This window comes from Rana temporaria, chromosome 13 (genome assembly GCF_905171775.1).
Source record: "Rana temporaria chromosome 13, aRanTem1.1, whole genome shotgun sequence".
NCBI lineage: Eukaryota > Metazoa > Chordata > Amphibia > Anura > Ranidae > Rana > Rana temporaria.
In genome coordinates this window covers 83158990-83186508 of record NC_053501.1, presented here as the reverse complement: position 1 = coordinate 83186508, position 27519 = coordinate 83158990, and the positions used below count along the sequence as shown (strand labels likewise).

The following is a 27519-nucleotide window of genomic DNA, read 5'->3' as shown; positions in this document are numbered from 1 at the left end:
TCGCTGTCAAGCAGTAAGAGGCTGGACTCTTGGGGGCTGGGGGTGGGTACTAAAGGCACCGGTGTACTGGTGGTGCTACTGGGAGTTGGGACTGACGACTCAGTGGCACTGCTATGCCCCATATACTCCACCACTACTGGAGCCTGAGAAGGCAATATCGGGCGGCTGCCCGAGGGAAAAATATCGCGGATGAGGCGGACCTCCCTTCCACCTGATCCTCTACCACTAGTATGGGCGCGAGAGGTACCCGTGCTGGCAGCGACCCAGCACTGGGAGTAACTCCCCTACCCCTGCTGCCACGGCCACGTATGCTGCTCATACTTTCTGATGTGGACGCAGACAAAGACGCAGACAAAGACGTAGACAGCTACTAAAACTATAATAAAACTACTACACCTAAAGTTTTTTTTTTTTTTCTTACACTGACTGACAAGGACAAAGACGAGGGACTACAAATACTAAACTAATATGCTCTAAACAAAACACTAACTACTTACACAAACTTATATGGACTAAACTAATGCTAATTTTATTTATTTATTTATTTATGTACACTGACTGTCAAGGACAAAGACGAGGGATACAAATACTAAACTAATATGCACTAAAAAAACACTAACTACTTACACAAAGATTATATGGCTAAACTAAAGCTATTGTTTTGTTTTTTTACACAAGACACAGGACACTAAACTACACACTAATCTAAGCTACCTTAAAGAAATGTAACACTTCACTATGTACACTTACACTAACTACACAGAAATCTATCTAACACTAAGCTACACTAACCTGGACAAAACAACACAAATCTGAGCTTTTAAAAAAGCTGTTGGGTCTTTTGCTTTGAAAAAAAGCAGTTTAGAAGCTGGAAAATCAGAACTCAAAGCACTATAGGAAGCACAATGCTGATGCTCTAAGCTCTAAGATCACACAGAAACACTCCACTCTCTCTAGCCACCTTGTGAATCTGCACTGAAATACTGCTGGGAGTGATCTTATATACTGTTCGTGCAGGCAGGTTCCTATTGGTTGCTATGGAGGTTGCTAACCTCTGACAACTGTGGTAGGAGAACTCTGATTGGCTCTGATGCAAAAGAAGGGCGGAGAAGGTTTTCGCGAATATTCGGAAATCGAATATTCGCGATTGCGAATATTCGGCAACATAAAAGGATCGCCTCAGCTACTCGGCCCAGGGTCTCTAATCATACCAGCAATGCTTTTAGACGTCGATGGAGATCACTAGGATGTGATCTGTTTTAAAAATAAAATTGAAAAAATACGAATATTCGGAATAGCGAATATTGGCCGCGAAATTCGAGTTATTCGCGAATACTCGAATATGCCATATTCGTAACGAATATTCGCAATGCGAATATTCTTGAGCAACACTATATGTGACGAGATCCTTTGCCCGCCCGGTTCTGCTCTCCCGACACTCCTCTGCTTCAATTGGATCAGCTTGCAGATTGCAACGTCTGATGGTCCAGTCATCCAAGGTTCCGGGATCCGAATTACAGCTATGTGCCATTTGGACCCATTAAGAACAAACACCAGGCAGGCTGTATGTAAGTTCAAACAGGACTCTTTATTTTCAAGTACACAGCACACTTTTATACAGAATTTGGAACATCCCACCCCCAACAACCGCTTTCCCATTGGTCAATTGTAAAGTATATGCAGTCTTCACTCAGGTCCTCCTTGACCATGCAAATGAGGACTTGAAATAGTCAACAGGGATTGGTCCAATAGCTTGGATAGAAAGGCTTATGTGTATTGAGACAGAAGCCCCAGGGGGTAATCACTGTACACAATAGCCAGCCACAGAACAATGGGACCGTCTGGAGACCCTTTTGACTTAATCAGTTACAACACAGTATTGGCATCACACAATAGAACATGGTATGTCATTCCACATCTTTAGACAGATGGTCTGTCTCTACTAACAGAAGATACCCACACCTGCTAATCAAAAGGCTTTAAACAGGCTTATCACATAATGGAAATGTCTCAGTATAGCTCAGTAACCACTCCAGTTACTCCAAGGTCCATGACATTACTTCCCCTGGGAAACAGTCCAACAGCCGCAGTGGGACCCAAACGGGTCAACTCGAGAATGTTGGAAAAGTAGTCTTAAAGTTCCAGGACTGTCTGCTGGGATGACCCATCTGCCTTCCTGTTTTGAGGTCCTGGCCCATAATCGGACCGCAAGAGGCTCGCATTCAGTCCTCTCCAAAAGCCCCTGTCCCGGCTAGGTCTGTCACACATCTCCCCCTTTGGCAGGAGACTAACACTGGGAGAGACCTCAATTCCGGTACCCACCCAGTACCCCAGATAACTTGTCTCAAACAGAGCATTACTCACCCAGCCAATCTCTGCCTCTCTCAGAGAACACGCCTGCCGCTGGGGAGAGGCCTGGACTGGCCCTTCTCCCTGGAGTCCTTTCAGCCGCTGGAGAGAAGACAGGGTGGCTGGGCTCAGTTCATCATGCCGTTGGGGATCTGGGCCAATTGGCCACCATTCCTGGGGTATACCAGTTGAGACTGCAGTCCCATCCACTGATGCTAGGTAAAAATCCCCCGGTGCTTGCAAAGCAAAGCTGACATCCTCCTGTCTCAGTGCCGCACCATTTTCTGGGGTTGTGTCAGTGGAGATCGGAGTCCCATCCACTACCACAGGAACCCCCTCTTCTGTTAGTTGAGAGCAGAGGCCCGGGGCTTTCTGCTCTGTTGCCAGCTCTTCCGCTGGGCTGCTGTGAGTGGAGACCACAGTCCCATCCACCGATATCCGCTCAAGCTGTAGTTGTGTGCAGCAGCCAGTAGCATCCTGCCCTGCTGCCAGTGATTCAGCTGGGAGTAACAGCTTTACTACCTCAGCTTGTTGCTGGGGAGGGGGGCCAACTGCCCCGGCTCCCTGGAACTCCACAGTTGGTTCCGGTGCTGGGCAGAGATTGCTAGCACTCTGCCCTGTTGCCAGCACTTCTGCTGGGGGGATGAACATTGGGGTAGTGTCCAATTGCTGGGGAGGGAGAATTGCTTCCTCTACTCCCGGTGGGGATATCTGCTGTTGGGGCAACAGCTCACGCAGATCCTCTCTCAGACTCTCTGGATCCACCTCTTTTTCTGATGCTGGGCAGATGCCAGAGGCACTCTGCCCTGTAGCCAGCGCTTCTGCTGGGGCACCCGATGAGATACTCTGGACTTGCTGCTGATCATCATTTCCCAGCCTTCCAGCACCTGTCTCAACTCCCCTTTCTGAGACCTTCATGCTATTAGCTTGTCTCGCTGCCTGGGGGACCTCCGGTGCATTCCGGCATTCTAGCGCTCACAGTACCCTCTGTATCATCGCTGCTTCTTCCGGTGCGGTTAGGACGGGAAAACGTAGGGTCACCCCTGGCCCCATTTGCTCCTCATCTTTTTGACTGTCTGCTATTTCTCCCAGACAGTCCCAGGCAACGGGAGCCCCACCCTGCTGCTGAGCAGAGTCTAGCAGCTGTCTGTAGGCGGTCTCCAGCTCCTCTTGCCACTCTCGTTCTCTCTGTTGCCGCTTATCCTGCAGCTGGATGTCTCTAATGGCCTCCTGTATGACGGTCTCTGATGGGTTAGTACCATATAATGCCAACCGTTGTCGAACTCGTTGCTGGAACAAGTCTTCAACTGACCGGGGTCCTGCATCACCATCCCTCTGATCCATCTCGGCTAGCGCAATGATCAGGGTGGCCTTGTTCTTCCCACCGGTCCCTCCACGGCTCTCAAGCAAGTCTTTTAGCATGGTTCTCCTGCAGGCTTCATAGCTGGTCATTCATGGTGGTGGTTTGGAGTTGTCCCGGTAACTGGAGAGCAAATCCCACCTCTGCCAACCAATGTGATGAGACCCGTGCTTGCTCGATTCTACTCTCCCGACACTCCTCTGCTTCTATTGGATCAGCTTGCAGATTGCAACGTCTGATGGTCCAGTCATCCAAGGTTCCCGGGATCCGAATTACAGCTATGTGCCATTCGGACCCATTAAGAACAAACACCAGGCAGGCTGTATGTAAGTTCAAACAGGACTCTTTATTTTCAAGTACACAGAACACTTTTATACAGAATTTGGAACATCTCACCCCCAACAACCGCTTTCCCATTGGTCAATTGTAAAGTATATGCAGTCTTCACTCAGGTCCTCCTTGACCATGCAAATGAGGACTTGAAATAGTCAACAGGGATTGGTCCAATAGCTTGGATATTGAAGGGAGAGTATTTTATATGGAAGACCCTAAAAAGTTGCCAACACCCCTGGTTTAAGTGAGAAAAAGGAGAAGTTCCCCCAGGATGGGGCTTTAACGGAAACAATGATGAAGAGAGTATAGGGTATTATAAAATGTATTATATGAGGAAATTACAAAAAAAAGGAGAAAAAATATATATAAAGAACAACACAATAGTTAAAAAGCAAGGTTCATCAATGGGTGGTTTGTACATTCGCAGGGATGGGTTCAGGCCCTACGCGTTTCGAGGTTCCGTCCCTTCTTCAGGGGCCAGAGTCCGTGCGAACTATTATACTGTATGTAATAAAGATTATAATAAAGTAGATTACAAATTGTGTTCATATACAAGAAAAGAAAAAGCAAGGATTTAAAATCTGCACAATACACAAAACACATACCCATCACCACGTGTATGGACCGTGAGGACCGGAGAGCATCATGGTACCGAATCCCTAAGTGTATAGGGAACAAGCCAGACCCTGGGCGAGCAGAAGAGGGTGTGAAAATTACACACGAGACTCCTGCAAAGGCAAGGAAAATAATGCAATTATATATATAAGGTAATGTAGTTAAAGTAATGGTATGCATGGAAATGATGTGGACAAAAATAAATATAAAAGGGGGGCTATACCTACAGAGGGGCTTGAATGGCTTGGAAGCAAAACAGGGTAGCAGCCAATAGAAAAATAGAGTTATGGTTCCAATCGTCCAAAACTCCGCAACGTAGCCACTGGGGAAAAGGGTCTTAATATAGTTAATGGGCAAGGCTCCTAAAAAGAAAACACAAAAATATGTGGGTAGTAATTATGCTAAACAAGTAGGATGTGGAAAAAAATAGCTGTAACACATGAGAGAAATGCTCAAAGTGGGTTACCTTGAAAGCCTAAACCAGCTGTATATCTGCAGAGAAGCAGGGGATGAGCCGGCAGCGGTCCCAGAAGTCAGGAGGAATGAAAGTGTACTGACACTTATCTTATCCAGAAATCTACAGAGGACACAGTATAAGGCAAAAAAAAAACATTTGTTTAATGTTACCATCAGGAGGACCTGGGAAAACAGAGCCCCATAGATCTTGAAAATTGATAAGGAAAAAACACTCACCTACTAGGAGGATCAGTCACAAGTGACCATGGACAGCCAGCGCTGTCAGATTGTGGCAGCCCTTGTGATTAAATACCCAGCCAGGGATATGGGTAGGGACAGAGGAGATAACGCCCCCTAAATCTGATTGGAGCCAGAAGCCGCGTCTCCGTGTAATCACGGAGATAAGGAAATGTTGCTTAGTGGGCGTTGGAGGCGGCGGCGACCAGCGTGTGACGTCAGTACGCCTGGTCATGCCGCAGACCGCCCAACCAAGGGCGGAAGTGATCGCGGGACCGGGCGGCAGTGACCAACGTGTGACGTCACCGCGCCCGGTCCGAACACGGACCGCCCAGTGGAGGCGGAGAAGTAGCAGACAGGCAGTGGGGAGTGCCTGTGATTGCATGGAGGCGCCCGGCGAGGCACAGGATCAGGAAATAGATGTGATGAGAAACCACCACACAAAGCGTGACGTACACAGCATCCTGTGCTGTCAGGGCAACTGAGGGGGAACAAACTAATGGCTGCATCAAAACAGAACTGTGGCCAAGCCAAATGCCTAACCCTAAAGAAAAAAAGCCAAAAGGGTCATAATAGTAGAAGTATAATTATGTATACAGGTGCGGACTAGGGTCACCATAAAAATGGTGACCGATGCCCTAAATTATGAAAAGTCAGTATATGTGTATGCATATACACAAACGCCCATTCAGGTCCAGGGAAAATGGATTAGGTCACGGCAATCACCTCACCCAGAGGGGAAACAAAGTTTCCCCCAACAACTGGGGGAGGAAGACAGTTCACCGTGCTGCACCGGATTCCCTGCTGGCGCTAAAGAAGACCCCAAGGTCACGAACCACAGTGTGGTATGGACCAGGGTCTATGCATGCCACCCCCCCTAGGAGCCTTGCCCATTAACTATATTAAGACCCTTTTCCCCAGTGGCTACGTTGCGGAGTTTTGGACGATTGGAACCATAACTCTATTTTTCTATTGGCTGCTACCCTGTTTTGCTTCCAAGCCATTCAAGCCCCTCTGTAGGTATAGCCCCCCTTTTATATTTATTTTTGTCCACATAATTTCCATGCATACCATTACTTTAACTACATTACCTTATATATATAATTGCATTATTTTCCTTGCCTTTGCAGGAGTCTCGTGTGTAATTTTCACACCCTCTTCTGCTCGCCCAGGGTCTGCCCTCTAGGAGTTCTGGGACCTTTGTTGTGTCTCTTTGGCTTGTTCCCTATACACCTTAGGGATTCGGTACCATGATGCTCTCCGGTCCTCACGGTCCATACACGTGGTGATGGGTATGTGTTTTGTGTATTGTGCAGATTTTAAATCTTTGCTTTTTCTTTTCTTGTATATGAACACAATTTGTAATCTACTTTATTATAATCTTTATTACATACAGTATAATAGTTCAAACGGACTCTGGCCCCTGAAGAAGGGACGGAACCTCGAAACTCGTAGGGCCTGAATCCATCCCTGCGAATGTAAAAACCACCCATTGATGAACCTTGCTTTTTAACTATTGTGTTGTTCTTTATATATATTTTTTCTCCTTTTTTTGTAATTTCCTCATATAATACATTTTATAATAGCTTGGATAGAAAGGCTTATGTGTATTGAGACAGAAGCCCCAGGGGGTAATCACTGTACACAATAGCCAGCCACAGAACAATGGGACCGTCTGGAGAGTGAGTTAGCCTTAAGACAGGGCAGAGACCCTTTTGACTTAATCAGTTACAACCGAGTATTGGCATCACACAATAGAACATGGTATGTCATTCCACATCTTTAGACAGACGATCTGTCTCTACTAACAGAAGATACCCACACCTGCTAATCAAAAGGCTTTAAACAGGCTTATCACATAATGGAAATGTCTCAGTATAGCTCAGTAACCACTCCAGTTACTCCAAGGTCCATGACAAGTGTGCTAATTACTTTGCACCTAAACCCACTTGGTGTATAGTGCAAGTGTGCTGATTACTTTTCACCTAAACCCACTTTGTGTATACTACAAGTGTGCTCATTATACTTTGCACCTAAACCCACTTGGTGTATAGTGCAAGTGTGCCGATTACTTTTCGCCTAAACCCACTTGGTGTATACTACAAGTGTGCTGATTACTTTGCACCTAAACCCACTTGATGTATAGTGCAAGTGTGCTGATTACTTTTCGCCTAAACCTACTTGGTGTATACTACAAGTGTGCTGATCACTTTTCACCTAAACCCACTTGGTGTATACTACAAGTGTGCTCATTATACTTTGAACCTAAACCCACTTGGTGTATAGTGCAAGTGTGCTTATTAGTTTGCACATAAACCCACTTTGTGTATACTACAAGTGTGCTGATTACTTTTCACCTAAACCCACTTGGTGTATACTACAAGTGTGCTGATAACTTTTCAACTAAACCCACTTGGTGTATACTACAAGTGTGCTCATTATACTTTGCACCTAAACCCACTTGGTGTATACTACAAGTGTGCTGATTACTTTGCACCTAAACCCACTTGGTGTATACTACAAGTGTGCTGATTACTTTGCACCTAAACCCACTTGGTGTATAGTGCAAGTGTGCTGATTACTTTTCACCTAAACCCACTTGGTGTATAGTGCAAGTGTGCTGATTACTTTTCACCTAAACCCACTTGGTGTATACTACAAGTGTGCTGATTACTTTGCACCTAAACCCACTTGGTGTATAGTGCAAGTGTGCTGATTACTTTTCACCTAAACCCACTTTGTGTATACTACAAGTGTGCTCATTATACTTTGCACCTAAACCCACTTGGTGTATAGTGCAAGTGTGCCGATTACTTTTCGCCTAAACCCACTTGGTGTATACTACAAGTGTGCTGATTACTTTGCACCTAAACCCACTTGGTGTATAGTGCAAGTGTGCTGATTACTTTTCACCTAAACCCACTCTGTGTATACTACAAGTGTGCTCATTATACTTTGCACCTAAACCCACTTGGTGTATAGTGCAAGTGTGCCGATTACTTTTCGCCTAAACCCACTTGGTGTATACTACAAGTGTGCTGATTACTTTGCACCTAAACCCACTTGATGTATAGTGCAAGTGTGCTGATTACTTTTCGCCTAAACCTACTTGGTGTATACTACAAGTGTGCTGATCACTTTTCACCTAAACCCACTTGGTGTATACTACAAGTGTGCTCATTATACTTTGCACCTAAACCCACTTGGTGTATAGTGCAAGTGTGCTTATTAGTTTGCACATAAACCCACTTTGTGTATACTACAAGTGTGCTGATTACTTTTCACCTAAACCCACTTGGTGTATACTACAAGTGTGCTGATAACTTTTCAACTAAACCCACTTGGTGTATACTACAAGTGTGCTCATTATACTTTGCACCTAAACCCACTTGGTGTATACTACAAGTGTGCTGATTACTTTGCACCTAAACCCACTTGGTGTATACTACAAGTGTGCTGATTACTTTGCACCTAAACCCACTTGGTGTATAGTGCAAGTGTGCTGATTACTTTTCACCTAAACCCACTTGGTGTATAGTGCAAGTGTGCTGATTACTTTTCACCTAAACCCACTTGGTGTATACTACAAGTGTGCTGATTACTTTGCACCTAAACCCACTTGGTGTATAGTGCAAGTGTGCTGATTACTTTTCACCTAAACCCACTTTGTGTATACTACAAGTGTGCTCATTATACTTTGCACCTAAACCCACTTGGTGTATAGTGCAAGTGTGCCGATTACTTTTCGCCTAAACCCACTTGGTGTATACTACAAGTGTGCTGATTACTTTGCACCTAAACCCACTTGGTGTATAGTGCAAGTGTGCTAATTACTTTTCGCCTAAACCCACTTGGTGTATACTACAAGTGTGCTGATCACTTTTCACCTAAACCCACTTGGTGTATACTACAAGTGTGCTCATTATACTTTGCACCTAAACCCACTTGGTGTATAGTGCAAGTGTGCTGATTACTTTTCACCCAAACCCTCGTACGTCACTGGGAAAGACCCAGGGCTTTCCCAGTGACGTACGAGGGTGCGTGAAAGGGGGCGGGGTCACGTGACGCACCCTCGTACGTCACTGGGAAAGCCCTGGGTCTTTCCCAGTGACGTACGAGGGTGCGTCAGAGGGGGCGGGGTCACGTGACGGGTGGTCGCTTCCCCTATATAAGAACTGTCACAGCTCCAGCGCGTCAGGGCTGTGTCCAGTGGGGAGGGGAGCTCCCCCACTGCGCTCTGGACGGATGGATCTTCTGCATCGCTGGACCGGACCGCTGATCATCCGACGCTGGAGAGAGATAATCCATCGCAGGATAGAAGAAGACAACGTTGGAGCGGGCGGGCCGGGCCGAGAGTGGATCCACATCGCTGCATTTTTTTTTTTTTTTTTTATTAATAAAGGATTTTTTCTACGGTGTCAGTGTGTTTTTTTTTAACTCTTTACACTTCCTTTGTGAAATGGTAGAGGTACAGTGTACCCCATTACCAATTCACATAGGGGGGGGCAGGATCTGGGGGTCCCCTTTGTTAAAGGGGTCTTCCAGATTCTGATAAGCCCCCCGCCCGCAGACCCCCACAACCACCAGGCAAGGGTTGTGGGGATGAGGCCCTTGTCCCCATCAACATGGGGACATCCTCCCCATGTTGAGGGCATGTGGCCTGGTGCGGTTCAGGAGAGGGGGGGCCGCACTCTGTCCCCCCCTCTTTTCTGCGGCCGGCCAGGTTAACGTGCTCGGATAAGGGTCTGGTGTGGATTTTTAGGGGGACTCCACGCCATTTTTTTTTTAAATTTGGGGTGGAGTTCCCCTTAAAATCCACACCAGACCTGAAGGGCCTGGTATGGATATTTGCCGGGAACCGCACGTCTTTTTTTTTTTTTTTTTTACGGCGGGGTTTCCCTAAATATCCATTCCAGACCTGAAGGGCCTGGTAATTTAATTTGGGGGAACCCCACACATTTTTTCTTTTCTTTATGAATGAATCATCTCTGTAATTGAAAGAGCCGACAATTCTTTAGAGCCGCAAAGCCGGTTTTAAATGGCTTTTTTTCTTTCAGAAATGACACTTTGTGCAGGGACAATTCTATGTACGGGAAACATGCGCTTTTTCACATGCTGACTTTACACCCCCCCTAGGTACGAAATTTAAAGTAATATTACACTTTTATTGTTTCACTTTTAGCATTATTAAATTCACTGCTCCTGAAAAAACGTCCGTTTTTAAAACTTTTTTTTGCATTGATACATGTTTCCTGGGACAGGATCCAGGTCCCCAAACACTTTTGAGGACACTAACTTGCATATTAGCCTTTAAAATTAACACTTTAGATTTCTCCCATAGACTTTAACAGGGTGTTCCGCGGCTTTTCGAATTTGCCGCGAACACCCCTAATTGTTCGTTGTTCGCCGAACAGGCGAACAGGCAATGTTCGAGTCGAACATGAGTTCGACTCGAACTCGAAGCTCATCCCTACTTTGCACCTAAACCCACTTGGTGTATAGTGCAAGTGTGCTGATGACTTTTTGCCTAAACCCACTTGGTGTATACTACAAGTGTGCTGATCACTTTTCACCTAAACCCACTTGGTGTATACTACAAGTGTGCTCATTATACTTTGCACCTAAACCCACTTGGTGTATAGTGCAAGTGTGCTTATTAGTTTGCACATAAACCCACTTTGTGTATACTACAAGTGTGCTGATTACTTTGCACCTAAACCCACTTGGTGTATAGTGCAAGTGTGCTGATTACTTTGCACCTAAACCCACTTGGTGTATACTACAAGTGTGCTGATTACTTTTCACCTAAACCCACTTGGTGTATAGTGCAAGTGTGCTGATTACTTTTCACCTAAACCCACTTGGTGTATGGTGCAAGTGTGCTGATTACTTTGCACCTAAACCCACTTGGTGCATAGTGCAAGTGTGCTGATTACTTTTCACCTAAACCCACTTGGTGTATACTACGAGTGTGCTGATTACTTTTCACCTAAACCAACTTGGTGTATGGAGCAAGTGTGCTGATTACTTTGCACCTTAAACCCACTTGGTGCATAGTTGCAAGTGTGCTGATTACTTTTCACGTAAACCCCACTTGGTGTATAGTGCAAGTGTGCTGATTACGTTGCACCTAAACCCACTTGCTGTATACTACAAGTGTGCTGATTACTTTGCATCTAAAGCAACTTGGTGTATAGTGCAAGTGTGCTGATTACTTTTCACCTAAACCCACTTGGTGTATACTACAAATGTGCTCATTATACTTTGCACCTAAACCCACTTGGTGTATAGTGCAAGTGTGCTTATTACTTTGCACCTAAACCCACTTGGTATATACTACAAGTGTGCTGATTACTTTGCACCTAAACCCACTTGGTGTATAGTGCAAGTGGGCAGATTACTTTTCACCTAAACCCACTTTGTGTATACTACAAGTGTGCTGATTACTTTGCACTAAACCCACTTGGGCGTATACTACCAAGTGTGCTGATTACTTTGCACCTAAACCCACTTGGTGTAATAGTGCAAGTGTGCTGATTACTTTTCACCTAAACCCACTTGGTGTATACTACAAGTGTGCTGATTACTATTCACCTAAACCCACTTGGTGTATACTACAAGTGTGCCTCATTATACTTTGCACCTAAACCCACTTGGTGTATAGTGCAAGTGTGCTGATTACTTTTCACCTAACCCCACTTGGTGTATACTACAAGTGTGCTGATTACTTTGCACCTAAACCCACTTGGTGTATAGTGCAAGTGTGCTTATTAGTTTGCACATAAACCCACTTTGTGTATACTACAAGTGTGCTGATTACTTTGCACCTAAACCCACTTGGTGTATAGTGCAAGTGTTGCTGATTACTTTTCACCTAAACCCACTTGGTGTATACTACAAGTGTGCTGATAACTTTTCAACTAAACCCACTTGTGTATACTACAAGTGTGCTCGTTATAACTTTGCACCTAAACCCACTTGGTGTATACTACAAGTGTGCTGATTACTTTGCACCTAAACCCATTGGTGTATACTACAAGTGTGCAGATTACTTTGCACCTAAACCCACTTGGTGTATTGTGCAAGTGTGGCTGATTACTTTTCACCTAAACCCACTTGGTGTATAGTGCAAGTGTGTGATTACTTTTCACCTAAACCCACTTGGTGTATACTACAAGTGTGCTGTTTACTTTGCACCTAAACCCACTTGGTGTATAGTGCAAGTGTGCTGATTACTTTTCACCTAAATCCACTTGGTGTATACTACAAGTGTGCTGATTATATTTTGCACCTAAACCCACTTGGTGTATAGTGCAAGTGTGCCGATTACTTTTTGCCTAAACCCACTTGGTGTATACTAAAAGTGTGCTGATTACTTTGCACCTAAACCCACTTGGTGTATAGTGCAAGTGTGCTGATTACTTTTTGCCTAAACCCACTTGGTGTATACTACAAGTGTGCTGATCACTTTTCACCTAAACCCACTTGGTGTATACTACAAGTGTGCTCATTATACTTTGCACCTAAACCCACTTGGTGTATAGTGCAAGTGTGCTGATTACTTTTCACCTAACCCACTTGGTGTATCTACAAGTGTGCTGTTTACTTTGGGCCAGATCATCAAATGGGATAACGCCGGCGTAACTGCTGTTACGCCGTCGTATCCCTGTTTCTAACTATGGAACTGATCCACAGAATCAGTTTTCCATAGTTAGGCAGAAGATCCGGCATGTGTAAGGGACTTACACTGCCGGATCTTAGGATGCAGTACCGCATCCACCGCTGGGGGCATTTCGTGTCGAAATGCCGCCCTCGGGTATGCAAATTAGCACTTACGGAGATCCACAAAAGCTTTTCTTTTTTTCAATATGTTTTTATTAAAGATAAAGACATGACAAATAACAGTCACAAATCTAAAGATCAGCAAGACCACACATCAAATATCAAAAATATAGATATACATCAAATCAGCAATACCGCTCAAAAACAGATTGGGCATATCCAGTGGGGACAGTAACGGTTCGGGAGCCCCGGGTCTCACTACTCCCAGCTCCTTAACGGGATGCGTGATCTGGGCGGCTGATCCTCAACACACGCCTCTCAAACATATGAAAACAAGCACGCTCATGGGGAGCGTGATAATCAGTAAATATTACAAATAACAAAGAGTACCAAGAAAAAAATTGAGAAAACGCAAGAGAAGAAGAGGAAAGAACAGAGTGAGAGGAAAGAAGATGAGGGGGGGAGATCCTCCGCCTCCGTCTGCCGACCTGTAACGAAAATACAAAAGAAAAACGACTAGCAGACCTACGGGCCCCTGACAAATATGGCATGTCAGTTGAGACGAACTGCTACATGAGACTAACTACGTGGAAAACCCCCTTGGCATAATACAGATTTTACACACTCTGGACATTAAGTCAGCATATGCCGATGTGTACTTGAACGCAAACCAACCGGTCCATATTTTCCGAAAAATTTCGGATTTGTTCCTTAAAGAGTAGGTAAGATCCTCCATATAATAGATACGGTCTACCTCCACCAGCCACTGGCGCAGTGTAGGAACAGTGGTCTGTTTCCAGAATCTTGGAACGAGAGACTTTGCTGCATTCAGCAAGTGAGGCGTAAGAGATTTTTTATAGGAGCCGATTGGTTCAGTTGTACAATGCAATAATATCACCCATGGATCATCAGCAGTGTCGTATCCCTGGATCTCTTTTCATCCAATGCATAAACCGCCACCCAGAATGGGCGAATGTGCTTGCAATACCACCAAATATGTGCGTGAGTCGCATTATCCCCGCAACCACGCCAGCAAAGTGGAGAGGTCAGGGGGAAAACCGCGTGGAGAAGCACCGGGGTGTAATGCCACCTAGTGAGTAATTTGTAATTAACCTCTTAAAAATAAAATAGAGTCCCTTTGGGGTGGTGACAGGTCCCTTTGCAGTTCTTTTTCCCATTTAAGTAGAAATTTTGGGGTACCCCTTTCGGACATATTATACAGAGCTTTGTAAAAAAATTAAAGAGGCCTCTCCTCCGGCCGATCCTCAACAAATGCATATTCTATTAAATTTAGGTCATCTAAGCCCCTCAGGGGTTTCGGTAGAGAGCTGACAAATGCCACTAACTGACGATACTTCCATTGCATCATAGGAGTAATGAGGGATGGGTTTACAAGGTCCGTTAGAGGGACGATGCCCAAGGGAGATACCACGTGGTGAAGCATCGTGGCGGAACCTAGTGACCAGGGGCGCTGTGGTGGGTGTGTATGCCCAGGAGGGAAGTAATCGTGCCCTAACAATGGCATCAGGGGTGAATTATGCAACCACCCAAACGTTTTACCTATCCTATCCCAAATCATCAAGGTGGAGCATGTCAGTGGAGAAGTTGTTTTGGACGAAGGGCGAAATTTACGTGGAATCCATATCTGAGTATATGGATCCACCCCACACAAGTCTGCTTCAAGGGACACCCATAGCTTGGATTTTTCACGATATTTCCAATCAGAGATTCTAGTGAGAACAGTAGCTAGGAAGTATCATTTAATGTCGGGCAGAGCCAGGCCCCCCCTCCCTCTTGGTCCTAGTCAGCAGAGATCTTGCAATCCTGGGCCATCTCCTGTTCCAGACAAATCTGCCAATTCATTGATCTTAACAGCGTAAAGTACCCCACCGGTATTCTATACGTAATCATTTGGAATAAAAATAGCAATCTGGGCAGGAAATTCATTTTGAGAATGCTAATCTTTCCCAGCCAAGAGTGAGCGAGCTGCGACCACCTCTGTAAATCAGATCTAATCGTGTTTAATAGGGGAATGAAGTTAGTGCGGAACAGTGATGTAGGATTAGGGGTAAGGAAGATACCTAAGTACTTCAGTGTTTTGGACTGCCAACTAAAAGGAAAAGATGTTTTCAGATGAGGCACAACCCGGTGAGAAACCGACAGATTAAAAATTTCGGATTTACTCAGATTTATTTTAAAATTGGAAACTATTCCATAAGCTTCAAACGCGGCCATAAGAACCGGAAGCGTCAGCGTCGGGCGCTGTACATAAAACAAGATATCATCCGCGTATGCCGCGTACTTATGCTCGCGTTTACCAATCGTAATCCCGCGAATGTCCGGGTTGTGCCTGATCGAAAACAGAAAGGGTTCCAGGGAGAGGGCGAATAAAATGGGCGAAAGAGGGCATCCCTGCCGTGTACCGTTATGGAGTGTAAAAGATTCGCTCAATGTACCATTAACCCATAATTGGGCCGTGGGAGAGTTGTAGAGAGCTGAGATACGGGACCTAAGAGAATGACCGACACCAAGGTGGGAAAGCGTAGCCATAAGAAACTCCCAGTCCACCCTATCAAACGCTTTTTCAGCATCAATTGATAACAATAGGGTGGGCTGGCGGAGGATCTCCAAACATGTGCAATTAGGGACAGCGTACAAAGGGGAGTTATCCCGAGCTTCCCTAACCAGGAATAAAACACTGTCTGGTCTCTGGAAAACCCACCTCGGAACAAGAGGGAGGAGCCTTATTCGCTATAACCTTAGAATACAATTTAGTGTCCAGGTTCAAAAGGGAAATAGGGCGATAGCTCCCGCAACAGCACGGTCCTTCCCTGGTTTGGGGATGACCGTGATGTGGGCATGGAGTGTTTCCGGACAGGAGGGAGCCAACTGAGGGAGTAAAAGATCAGAAAGGTTCTATAATAGGCAACCGTGAAAACCATCGCGGGCCTGGTGCCTTCCCATTAGCCATACCCTTGAGCGCTGTCCGTAGTTCCGATGTGGTGAATTCTCCCTCCAGAGCCTCCAAGGCATCTGTTGGGAGAGACGGTAGGTTGGCCTGTTGTAAATAGGTCTGAATAAGTTGTGCCCTAGTGTCCTTATCCGAGATTGTGTGTTGAACATGATATTAGGCTTGGTTTAAAACGACCTAAACTCCTTAGCTATAGCAGACGTTCTCGTAGACCAGAGCGTCCGAGGAGGATTTAATTTTAGCAACGAAGGTGGCCGTCTTTTTCTGTTGGCTTATTCTACCAGGCTTATTGCCCCACTCATGCCAACTCTGAGCTACCGTACGGGACCGTTGTTTCTGATCCAGGTGAAAGAGTTCCTTCAGTTCCTCCCTCTTCTGAGTCAGGGTTTGGAGAGTCAGTGTTTGGAGTCCAACTTTATGTTGGCGTTCCAGGGCTGCAATTTCTTTTAACAGCTGTGACTGTAAATGGGTACGTTCTTTTTTTTCCGGGAGCCCAGTTCATTGAACTTGCCCTAATGAAAGCCTATGGGCTTCCCAGAGCGTACCAGATGGAATCTCAGGGTCATCATTCTCGGTAAAATACAGCGCTAGGGCCTCCGTGATCATCTGTTTATCAACATCCTCTAAAAGCAAGTTGTCATTAAGTTTCCAGTTGGCTTGTCTGACAGGCACAGAGGGGACGTTCAGGGACAATGTGATTGGGGCATGGTCCGAAAGAGGAGAGGTCGCAATCGCCGCACTCCCAACTAAGCAAGATGGTGATGGTCAACCAGGAAGTAATCAAGTCTAGAATAGGAGGAATGGGCCTTGGGAGAAGAAAGTATAGTCTTTCACTCGCGGGTGTGCAATCCTCCAAATGTCCATCAATTGGGACTCGTGTAGGCGTCTACGAATGAAAGCCAAGCGCTTTCGTGGAATGCTGGAGCCCCCCACCGACGTATCAATGGACGGGTCCAGCGGGACGTTAAAGTCCCCTGCAAGGAGAACACACCCACGCGCAAAGTCCGACAGCTTTCTAAGGGTACATGATATAAAAGTAGCCTGGTCCCGGTTAGGGGCGTTAGAGTTGCTATGGTACAGGCATAGTGCCCAGAGTGCCTTTGAGGAACAGGAATCGGCCCAAGGGTCACACTGCATCTCCTCCAGTACAAAAGAAGCATCCCTGCGGAACCCGATAGCAACCCCCTTTGCTTATGCACATCAGACAAACTGTAGTACCATACGGGGTATTGCGAGGAGTAGAGTTTTACTGAAGTAGTGTGTGTGAGATGGGTCTCCTGAAGAGAACCATGTCCCCCTTCAGTCGAGCCAGCTCCCTATATAACTGGTGTCTCTTACCTGAGGCGTGCAGGCCCCGCACGTTAATGGAGACCTGATTCACCGTGGCCATTGAGGTCCGTGGAAGGAAGTCCAGGCGCAGTCCGGAGGCGGAACGGATCACGGGGGGTAGGGGAGACATGGGGAACGAGGCAGAGGTAGAGAGGAAGAAAAGGAAAAGAGAGCAGAGAGTTAGAACATAGAAAAAAAATAGTAGCAATCATCACATTACCCCTGTGGGGCAAGAACAAGTACTCGCACACATATACCTGCCGGGAAGGGGTGGCCCTGTGGACCCGCGCCCCCCCCCGCGAACCGCCTCCGGAGAGGCGCAGCGCGGGGACACGAGCCCCCACGCACCCCAAAAAAGAAGGAAGGGGGGGCGCCATTCCACAGTCATCGACAGCGGGTGTCAGGTAAAAACCCGAGACCACTGCCTCAATGCCGCAAAGCCGACACAGTGCCCATATCATAAAAAATAAAATTAAAAAAACTCAAAACGAGGGGCAAAATAAAATACACATAAAACAAAGACGGAATTTCAACACATTTGTAAAAAAAAAAATAGAAAATGGAAAAAACCCTTGACTACATCGCCAGAAGAGCTCATTAGAACAAGAAACTCAGCGGTCAACTACAATAAGTAAGGAGATCTCTATCGGAAGTCTCTATCTCCATAACATGCCTGCTAGGCCTAGAGTCTCACTAATAGCATACCAAAAGGGAGGGGTAGCCCCGCAGTGTTGCGTAGCTGCCGGAGTAGTACTGAGTCCACGGGACTCGTATGCACGAAACAGTCACTTAATAAAAATTTAAAAAAAAGAAACAAAACGTAGAAACCAAAAAAAGTGCACACCGTGCAGTATCAAGTGTAAACGGCCAGAAATTGGGTCGCTGGCCTCGAGTCAAATCAGCCTGTTGAGGGAGAAGATGCTGGGGTGTCAGTGCGCTGTTTGCGGCCTACTTTCTGCCAATGCTGGTCCGCTGGGCTTGGGAGGTCGGAACAGCGTCATGCCACTCGGGGGAGATCAGGGGGGGGAGATGTTAAAGGTGGCGCAGAACTTGTCCAAGTCCTCGGGAAATCGCAGCAACGGCCGACTTGCCATCCTTATTAGCGATCAGGGCAGCGGGGAAACCCCATCTGTAGGGTATAGACAACTCTCGCAGCGCAGCCGTCAGGGGTCGCAGGGCCCTGCGACGATCCAAAGTCTCTTTGCCAGGTCAGGGAAGAACGAAAGAGATGCACCGTCGAAATCCAAGGTAGGCTGCTCTCGGGCCTTGTGCATAATACGCTCCTTTTCTTCATAGTAGTGCAACCCGGCAGATGATATCTCTTGGAGATCAGAGGGCAGAGCTCGGGGACGCAAGGCCCTGTGGACCCGATCAATCTTGAGCGGGTTATCCGCTGCCAGGCCCAAAAGGGCCATTGAACACGCCATGAACGAGGGCGCAAAAGATCGTCATCCCCAGTCGCTTCCGGGAGGCCCCGTATACGGATGTTGTTCCTCCGGTTACGGTTCTCCTGGTCCTCGATTTTGTAGAGGGCCATCCTATGGGCAAAGGTAAGTTTGCGGGTGACGGCCTGCAAGTTTCTGATGGCGACCGCATGGCGGTCCAGGCGGAGTTCAGTCTCTCCACGCGGGCCCAGCACCTGAGAGAGGTCCACTCGTACAGCCGATAGTTCCTTTTTAATGGATCTCTCCAGACCTGGAACAGGGAAGTCAGCTCAGCTTTGGTTGGCAAATCGTCCACCCTTATCTCCAATCGGCGTGGAGGGCTGCCCGCACCATCCGATGGGTTGAGGCCGATGAGGCCGGCGAATGCTGTCTCGGCTCCGGCTTGCGGCGGGGGGTGGAGCCAGCGCTGGCTCCCACGCCACGCGGAGAGCGGCCTAGGCCGTCCAGGACCTCATTTTCCTCCGGTTCCGCTGCCAGAAAGCGTTTGATGGAGCCCGAATGCGCTCCCGCCTTGGGGAGGGACTTTCCCGTCTTCTTCCTCATGGACATTGATGGTGTTTTTCCGCAGAAAAGGTGAAATTCAAGCAAATAGCTGTGTCAGCGCCGGAGCTCGAGGCAAACACGTCCTTACAGCAGCATGTCCAGACCACACCCCCCACGAAGCTTTTCAGCTTCGTTTTTTCTCTCCGTAAGTTTTAGTTTGCAAACGCAAAATTAGGGCTGCTTTTACAAAGTGTAAACTGTTTACACCATGTAAAAGCAGACCCTTCTGTCCAGCGACGCTATTTTTTTTTGTTTTGAATTTTTTTTTTCGCGCCGTATCTTTTTTTTTTCCCCGACGCAACTTTATTGGCCCGTCGCAATCCACAAAGCTCGGCGTATTGTAATTTTGCGCTATGCACTTCGGGAAAATGACGTCAAGAGCATGCGCAGTACGGCGGCGCGGGAGCGCGTCTAATTTAAATGGAATCGCCCCCATGAAAATAGGAAACGCCTTGCGCCGGCAGAATTTAAGTTACACAGCCAAAAATTTCTAGGTAAGTGCTTTGTGGATCGGGCACTTAGGTAGAAATTTTAAGGCAGTGTAACTTAAATGGGAAAAATTAAGTTACGCCGGATCTTTGTGGATTACCCCCTTTGCACCTAAACCCACTTGGTGTATAGTGCAAGTGTGCTTATTAGTTTGCACATAAACCCACTTGCTGTATACTACAAGTGTGCTGATTACTTTGCACCTAAACCCACTTGGTGTATAGTGCAAGTGTGCTGATTACTTTCACCTAAACCCACTTGGTGTATACTACAAGTGTGCTGATATCTTTTCAACTAAACCCACTTGGTGTATACTACAAGTGTGCTCATTATACTTTGCACCTAAACCCACTTGGTGTATAGTGCAAGTATGCTGATTAATTTGCACCTAAACCCACTTGGTGTATACTACAAGTGTGCTGATTACTTTGCACCTAAACCCACTTTGTGTACAGTGCAAGTGTGCTGATTACTTTTCACCTAAACCCACTTGGTGTATACTACAAGTGTGCTGATTACTTTGCACCTAAAAACACTGGGCCAGATCCTCAAAAGGGATACGCCGGCGTAACTACTGTTACGCCGTCGTATCCCTGTTTCTAACTATGGAACTGATCCACAGAATCAGTTTTCCATAGTTAGGCAGAAGATCCAGCATGTGTAAGGGACTTACACTGCCGGATCTTAGGATGCAGTACCGCATCCGCCGCTGGGGGCATTTTGTGTCGAAATGCCGCCTCGGGTATGCAAATTAGCACTTACGGAGATCCACAAAGCTTTTCAGCTTAGTTTTTTCTCCGTAAGTTTTAGTTTGCAAACGCAAAATTAGGGCTGCTTTTACAAAGTGTAATCTGTTGTTGTGCAAGTGTGCTGATTACTTTTCACCTAAACCCACTTGGTGTATAGTGCAAGTGTGCTGATTACTTTGCACCTAAACCCACTTGGTGTATACTACAAGTGTGCTGATTACTTTGCACCTAAACCCACTTGGTGTATAGTGCAAGTGTGCTGATTACTTTTCACCTAAACCCACTTGGTGTTTACTGCAAGTATGCTGATTACTTTGCACCTAAACCCACTTGGTGTATAGTGCAAGTGTGCTGATTACTTTTCACCTAAACCCACTTGGTGTATACTACAAGTGTGCTGATTACTTTGCACCTAAACCCACTTGGTGTATACTACAAGTGTGCTGATTACTTTGCACCTAAACCCACTTGGTGTATACTACAAGTGTGCTGATTACTTTGCACCTAAACCCACTTGGTGTATAGTGCAAGTGTGCTGATTACTTTTCACCTAAACCCACTTGGTGTTTACTGCAAGTGTGCTGATTACTTTGCACCTAAACCCACTTGGTGTATAGTGCAAGTGTGCTGATTACTTTTCACCTAAACCCACTTGGTGTATACTACAAGTGTGCAGATTACTTTGCACCTAAACCCACTTGGTGTATACTACAAGTGTGCTGATTACTTTGCACCTAAACCCACTTGGTGTATAGTGCAAGTGTGCTGATTACTTTGCATCTAAACCAACTTGGTGTATAGTGCAAGTGTGCTGATTACTTTTCACCTAAACCCACTTGGTGTATACTACAATTGTGCTCATTATACTTTGCACCTAAACCCACTTGGTGTATAGTGCAAGTGTGCTGATTACTTTGCACCTAAACCCACTTGGTGTATACTACAAGTGTGATGATTACTTTGCACCTAAACCCACTTGGTGTATAGTGCAAGTGTGCTGATTTCTTTTCACCTAAACCCACTTGGTGTATACTACACGTGTGCTGTTTACTTTGCACCTAAACCCATTTGGCTTATACTACTGGTGCCAGATTCACGTAGATCAGCCGATCTTTAGATCTGCTCGATTTACCTGATTTAAGATCCGCTCCCGCAAGTTTGAGAGGCAAGTGGGCAATTCACAAACCACTTACCTCCAAACTTGCGGCGGCAGATCGTAAATCCCCCAGCGGAATTCAAATTCCGCGGCTAGGGGGAGTGTACTATTTAAATCAGGCGCGTTCCCACGCCGATTTAAATGAGCATGTGCCGTCCGCGGAATTTCCCGATGTGCATTGCTCCCACTGACGTTGCTAGGACGTCAGTGGTTTCGACGCTTGCGTAAACGACGTCCATCCGTTTTCGAGAACGACTTACGCAAACGACGTCAAAAAATTTAAAATCGACGCGGGAACGATGGCTATACTTAACATTGGCTGCGTCTCATAGAAGCAGGGGTAAGTATACGCCAGGAAAGCCACTACGGAAACGTCGTAAGAACACTGCGTCGGGTCCGCGTACGTTCGTGAATTTGCGTATCTCGCTGATTTACATATTATTCAACGTAAATCAACGGGAACGCCCCCGGTGCCATTTTCAAATTGAAAATAAGATCCCACAGTGTAACACTGTCGGATCTTAGCCATATCTATGCGTAACTGATTCTATTATTCAGACGCATAGATAGGACCAGTTTAAGTCAGAGATACGATGGTGTATCAGGAGATACACCGTCGTATCTCTTTGTGAATCTGGCCCCTAGTGTGCTGATTACTTTGCACCTAAACCCACTTGGTGTATAGTGCAAGTGTGCTGATTACTTTTCACCTAAACCCACTTGGTGTATACTACAAGTGTGCTTATTACTTTGCACCTAAACCCACTTGGCGTATACTAGAAGTGTGCTGATTACTTTGCACCTAAACCCACTTGGTGTATAGTGCAAGTGTGCTGATTACTTTTCACCTAAACCCACTTGGTGTATAATGCAAGTGTGCTGATTACTTTTCACCTAAACCCACTTGGTGTATAATGCAAGTGTGCTGATTACTTTTCACCTAAACCCACTTGGTGTATAATGCAAGTGTGCTGATTACTTTTCACCTAAACCCACTTGGTGTATACTACAAGTGTGCTGATTACTTTTCACCTAAACCCACTTGGTGTATAATGCAAGTGTGCTGATTACTTTTCACCTAAACCCACTTGGTGTATAATGCAAGTGTGCTGATTACTTAGCACCTTAACCCACTTGGTGTATACTACAAGTGTGCTGATTACTTTGCACCTAAACCCACTTGGTGTATAGTGAAAGTGTGCTGATTACTTTTCACCTAAACCCACTTGGTGTATACTACAAGTGTGCTGATTACTTTGCACCTAAACCCACTTGGTGTATAGTGCAAGTGTGCTGTTTACTTTGCACCTAAACCCACTTGGTGTATACTACAAGTGTGCTAATTACTTTGCACCTAAACCCACTTGGTGTATACTACAAGTGTGCTGATTACTGTGCACCTAAACCCACTTGGTGTATAGTGCAAGTGTGCTGATTACTTTTCACCTAAACCCACTTGGTGTATACTACAAGTGTGCTGATTACTTTGCACCTTAACCCACTTGGTGTATACTACAAGTGTGCTGATTACTTTGCACCTAAACCCACTTGGTGTATAGTGAAAGTGTGCTGATTACTTTTCACCTAAACCCACTTGGTGTATACTACAAGTGTGCTGATTACTTTGCACCTAAACCCACTTGGTGTATAGTGCAAGTGTGCTGATTACTTTTCACCTAAACCCATTTGATGTATACTACAAGTGTGCTGATTACTTTTCACCTAAACCCACTTGGTGTATACTACAAGTGTGCTCATTATACTTTGCACCTAAACCCACTTGGTGTATAGTGCAAGTGTGCTGATTACTTTTTACCTAAACCCACTTGGTGTATACTACAAGTGTGCTGATTACTTTGCACCTAAACCCACTTGGTGTATAGTGCAAGTGTGCTTATTAGTTTGCACATAAAGCTACTTTATGTGTACTGCCCGTGTCCTCTGCAGTTTGCACCTAAAGCTATGAGGTGTGTGTACTGACTTTGTCCTCTGCAGGCCATTATAATGTCTGGAAGGGCAACAAGGAGAGGCAGGGAGTCACAAGGGCAATCAGGCTCTGCGTCTAGAGGCAACAGTGCTGGTGGTGGACACGGTGCATCCTCTTCAGCACGTGGCCATTGGACACGCTCGTCTTTGTTTTTGGGAGCTGGCCATGTTGAGCCTCAACATGCAGACAAATTGGTAGAGTGGATGACCAAGCTGTCCTCATCCTCCTCATCCTCTCTCACCCAGGCTGAGCTTACTTTGTCTGGCAAAGTACCTGCCAAGGCGTCCTCTTCCCTCTGCTCAATGGCATCACTTACTCCTTCCCTAGTCCCACCATGTCCTCCTAAGTCCCTGTACACACTGTTGGACCGAACCGATGAGAATGAACCGACCGTGTGTATTGGCCATCGGTCTGTTTTCCTTCGGTCCAAAATTTTAAAACATGCTTGTAACGGAATGACCCGGGACATCCAAAGACTTTGTGAGGATGGGGGATACTCCTGTGTCAGTGTCACTGATAACTCTTGGGTCTGAGTCCACCCTGTGCCTTTTGGGCATGGGGTGGCAAGGGAATCATAATTCATGTATTACATGAGATAGGACATCAATAATAATTCATATTGCAGGATCTTGAGAGATTGCAAGATGTGGGCCCAACCAGTCAATACTGACTCATTTCTAGTGACATGCTAATTGCATCAGGGCTTGGAAGACATTCCATTGTCCTTGTGTAAAGGTGTTGTAACGGACAGGTGTTAATCCCAGGTCTGCTCCCAGAACTCTAATTATGCATACTAAATACTGCGTACGTGTGATAACACTGTCTAGAGCCTAGCCTATTAATGCTCAGAGGTGTCAAGCTGTGTGCGGAGACGGAGTGGGTGAAGGTGCTTTGTTGTTGATTAAAGAATGTTTAAGTAATTAGCCTTAGTGTGTGATTAGGGGGGTGGAAATCTCATTGTCCCTTTGAATACTGTCACATGGTTGTACTGTATATAAGACTGAGAAGAAACCATTAAAGTTGTCATTACATTTGGAACAAGCACAGAGCTGTGTCTCGTCTTGATTCTGGGCAAATTAAATGGGATCGGGTCCTGTCGGTTGGAGTGTCGATAAGCTGTCGTGACTGGGATGGAAGGTCATAAATGGTGGTGACCGTTACAGTGGTGGCACAGCAGTGGGATAATTCCATCGCTTAAAGGACGGCTACAAGGACACAGGACAATGGAGACACAGTATGAACGGCTGAAGCTCTCTTCCCTCAAGGACTTACTGGAGAGCCGGGGCAGATCGGCCTGCAACTGTAAGAGAAGGGACATTATCGCACAACTTGTCGAAATGGATAGAGCTGAGAGGCCCAGCGTAACAGACAGGACACCCGATGAAGAGTTTTGGGACCGGGCTGTTAGACGTGGACTGGCACAGTATGGACCTAATCCTCCACCGGAGATCATAGACCGGGTTATAGCGGCTGTGGATGCCACTTGGCTAGAGCAAAGAGGTGCTGCAGCAGCAGAAGTCACAGCAGCACCAACTGAAGAGAGGGGAGAGGTACAAATGCCAGTCACCATGGAAGTGGAGTTCCAGGGACCCGGGGCAATTGGCCCCTCTCCCCAGCAACAAGCTGTGGTGGTAAAGCACTTACCCCCAGCTGAATCCCTGGCAGCAGGGCAGGATGCGACTGGCTGCGACACACAACTGCAGCTTGAGCTGACATCGGGGGATGGGACTGTGGTCTCCCCTCAAAGCGACCCAGCAGAAGAGCTGGCAACAGAGCAGAGTACCACAAGCCTCTGCTCTCAGGCAGAGGGAGAGGGAGTTCCTGGGGCAGTGGATGGGACTGTGGTCTCCACTCAAAGCGACCCAGCAGAAGAGCTGGCAACAGAGCAGAGTGCCACAAGTCTCTGCTCTCACCTAGCAGGAGAGGGAGTTCCTGGGGCAGTGGATGGGACTGTGGTCTCCACTGACACAACCCCAGAAAATGGTGCGTCACCGAGACAGGAGGATGTCGGCTTGGTTTTGCAAGCATCAGGGGATTTTCACCTACCAGTGGATGGGACTTCAGTCTCCACTGGTATACCCCAGGATGGCCCAGATCCCCAGCAGCATGATGGACTGAGCCCAGTCACCCTGTCTTCTCTCCAGCGGCTGAAAGGACTCCAGGGAGAAGGGCCAGTCCAGGCCTCTCCCCAGCGGCAGGCAGGTTCTCTGAGAGAGACAGAGGTTGGCAGGGTGAGTAATGCTCTGTTTGGAGCAATTTATTTGGGGTACGGTACGGATACCAGCATTGGAGGACTGGATCTACTGACTGACTTCGGAGTCAACCCGTTCGGGGTCTCCTCCTGTGTCAGTCTCCCACCGAAAGGGGAGAGATGTAACGGAATGACCCGGGACATCCAGAGACTTTGTGAGGATGGGGGATACTCCTGTGTCAGCGTCACTGATAACTCTTGGGTCTGAGTCCACCCTGTGCCTTTTGGGCATGGGGTGGCAAGGGAATCATAATTCATGTATTACATGAGATAGGACATCAATAATAATTCATATTGCAGGATCTTGAGAGATTGCAAGATGTGGGCCCAACCAGTCAATACTGACTCATTTCTAGTGACATGCTAATTGCATCAGGGCTTGGAAGACATTCCATTGTCCGTGTAAAGGTGTTGTAACGGACAGGTGTTAATCCCAGGTCTGCTCCCAGAACTCTAATTATGCATACTAAATACTGCTTACGTGTGATAACACTGTCTAGAGCCTAGCCTATTGATGCTCAGAGGTGTCAAGCTGTGTGCGGAGACGGAGTGGGTGAAGGTGCTTTGTTGTTGATTAAAGAATGTTTAAGTAATTAGCCTTAGTGTGTGATTAGGGGGGTAGAAATCTCATTGTCCCTTTGAATACTGTCACATGGTTGTACTGTATATAAGACTGAGAAGAAACCATTAAAATTGTCTTCATTTGAAACCAGAGAACACGGAGCAAGTCTCGTTATTCTGGGAAATGGGAGGCCTGCTGGTTTGTCTGTGTGTCAGATGAGCTGTCGTGACTGGGATGGAAGGTCGTAAATGGTGGTGACCGTTACAATGCTTCAAAACCGAACCGATGGACCGCTGCCTGATCGGACCAAACCGATGGTTAGTACAGAAAAGCATTGGTTCAAAACCCGTGCATGCTTAGAATCAAGTCGACGCATGCTTGGAAGCATTGAACTTAATTTTTTCAGCACGTCGTGTGTTTTACGTCACCGCGTTCTGACCCGATCATATTTTGAACTGATGGTGTGTACACACATCAGACGACTTCAGCGGTGAACCGATGAAAACGGTCCATCGGACCATTCTCATCGGTTTTGTGCGACCGTGTGTACGGGGCCTGAGGAGTCCCCTGAACTGTTTGAACAGAGTGTTGGGTTCATGCTGCATGAAGATGCACAGCGTTTTGAAGGCTCCGATGATGGAATACAGATAGAGGAAGTCAGTAATGTGAGTCCAGAGAGAGGGGGTGCCCAAGAAGGACAGCAATCTGGCAGTCATGTTCCCCCAGCTGCAGCATACTGCCAGGTTTTCGACAGTGATGAGGAGGGAGGGGATGATGAGGTCACTGACTGTAAGTTGGTGCCTGATAGGAGAGAGGAGGAGGAGGAGGAGGCACAGGCACATCTCCAACGAGGCAGGATGCCCTCCAGGGGCCAGCTTAAGGGCAGCACACCAACTGCATTACAA

At 46.5% G+C, this 27519-nt stretch overlaps 1 long non-coding RNA gene across 1 annotated transcript; it reads right to left on the bottom strand.

Annotated features, from left to right (window-relative positions):
* Nucleotides 1-4653: 4653 nt before the first annotated feature.
* On the bottom strand, nucleotides 4654-5519 carry LOC120920628. Its single transcript, XR_005744750.1, has 4 exons — nucleotides 5351-5519; nucleotides 5124-5234; nucleotides 4881-5019; nucleotides 4654-4770 (listed from the first exon to the last, which is right to left on the bottom strand). It is a non-coding gene; the product is annotated as an uncharacterized LOC120920628 (long non-coding RNA).
* Nucleotides 5520-27519: the final 22000 nt, after the last annotated feature.